The 2,313-nt window shown below is 32.2% G+C and overlaps 1 pseudogene; it reads right to left on the bottom strand.

Moving 5' to 3' along the window:
- Window positions 1–990: 990 nt before the first annotated feature.
- Window positions 991–2,079, bottom strand: LOC130626495 (uncharacterized; annotated as a pseudogene).
- Window positions 2,080–2,313: the final 234 nt, after the last annotated feature.

Genomic DNA, 2,313 nt, shown 5'->3' on the forward strand with positions numbered 1-2,313 from the left:
CATTATTGCATATAATAAAAAATAAAAAGAAGATGGGATGGAGGCAGCACAGCTAGCTAGCTGCCAGAACACACAGGACAGTCAAACAACAAAAACTACTTTGGTGACACATTGTATCTCAATATGAAGCAAATAATAACACAACAACTCTGTTTAAATAAAACATATGAACTATGAAAACTTTTTTTTAATAAATTAACTAAATAAACTATCATATAGCTAGTGTTCTATAACATCTATTCACAGAAAAAAATGATGATGATCTAGAATTTGTTTTCTTTTGCAAGAGAAAATTTGGCATTGCCATGCTCATAAAAATAAAATATATTTGTATAAAATACATATTCTTTGATGTAAATATTATAAATTTTATGCTGTAATAGTCACCATACTTTCTTTCTTTGAACTATCTAATTGGGAAAATTAATATTCATACTCTTGCGAAAGACACTATCTCACTGATTCACAAATATACATTGCAAATGTTATGCAAACAAAAAGTATATAGCAGAATAAGGAAAAAAGGAAAATATACATTTAACACGAACTATCAACATATTGAACTTTTAAACAAAAAACGGTGTCTAAATTTCTAAATCAGAAAAAACCTTTTTCATGAAAGCACTCTCACATAGTTGGCATTTCAAGTTATTTCTTACAAGCAGCAAGCAATGTTCACAACACATATCTCTCTCTGGTATGTAATCAGATCCTCTTGAAACATACTGCAACTTATCGTAACCGTTTTCTCTCAGATGCAACAATCGTATGTACTCGTGACGGAAAATTCTTGGCCAGCGACATTGGAAAGTGGTATTGTTAGAACACTTTACAATCATCTGGTGCTTTTGCTCCCGCCCTTCCATACTATTACATCCAATTCCGAAACCGTAGCACAGCAAAGTACTTTCAGCATGGAAAGGTATGCAGTTACATAAAGTCCATAAACTGGGTGAGACGCTTACATCATACCAACAGCTTGACTTGAAAAGTAGTTTACATTGCTTCTTTAAATCTTTTCTCTACACGTACTGATAGTGAAATAATTTTTCGCAAACATATGAACTGAAAATGGATTTGATGCAGACTTATTTTCATTTGTTCACTCTTCAATTCATTTAAAATAAGTAAATTTAATTCTGGGAAATGACAAAGAAAGGCTTTACTCTCCCTTCCACGAAAACGAAAAGTGAAACTACTTTCATTCTTAGAACTGCTTTCATTAAACCACCGGATAATTTTTTTCGACAAAAAATTACATCCCATTGCTGAACGTATAAAATTAACAAATTTAATTAAAGCATGTGAGGAAGGTATATCTTTAAATGCTTTGTAGGAATTCAATGGAGCAGTTGCCAAACATAGATTGAATAACTTCATGAAATGCTCTTTGACGACATTGTTCTTCAGATGAAGAGGTTCGCATTTTGCTTTATCAATATAATGGCCAACCAAGGGGACTTCTTCTTGTCTACCTTTCAAAACCTTACATATATAAGATGTCAAGTTACTACGTTTCGTTGCACTATTTCCTTTGCATTTAACTTCGATTTCTTTTTTTTTTACCTTCAACCTTTTTGGCATCACTTATGCGTTTGTGATAGTTGAAGGGCATCCATTTGTCACTTTGCTTGGTTCCGTATGTATATTCAAATTTGGCTGAATTATCTTTATTTACATTTCCGAACGTTAAAAAGTAGTAGGCTGAATTTGTTAGTTCCCCAGCCAAAAAAGCCAACATCTTCATATCGTTAGGTAATTCACCCAATAAAAATTCAATTTTGTAGGCAACTTCATCAACATAAACAGTGAAAACCTGACTTTCCAAAAACTTCACGTCCGACAACAACTTGAGAACATAATTGCATACAACAGTAGAATTTTCAGTATCACCACCAAAAATTAAAAAGTTTTCGGAGCTGCTGCATATCCGATTACCAACATTAAGAAAAGAGACTAAAAATGACATACCACAAATAGGAGCTCCATCCCCACCAAGAGCAAATACAAACAGAAAAGATTCAAAATCTTTTTTTTCAAGCATATTAAATGTTTTTAGTTTGTCACTCCGTCAATGTTATTGATAATAGTTGCTAAATGAGGATACTGAATATAATTAACCACTGAATTCTGTTTATTCTGGGAAATTCTATTTGCCTTTCTAATAGCCATGTATTTAGCTTTCCCCATGACATTGTGGCTGTAAAAAACATTGAGAGAACGTAGTTTATTATCTTTTGAATTGTAAAATTCTTCATTTGCTATTTTGATGGTAGTTTCCTTTATCTGTTTTACTACAGATGATTTAGCATT

The sequence above is a fragment of the Hydractinia symbiolongicarpus genome, chromosome 2, assembly GCF_029227915.1.
Source record: "Hydractinia symbiolongicarpus strain clone_291-10 chromosome 2, HSymV2.1, whole genome shotgun sequence".
Classification (NCBI taxonomy): Eukaryota; Metazoa; Cnidaria; class Hydrozoa; order Anthoathecata; family Hydractiniidae; genus Hydractinia; species Hydractinia symbiolongicarpus.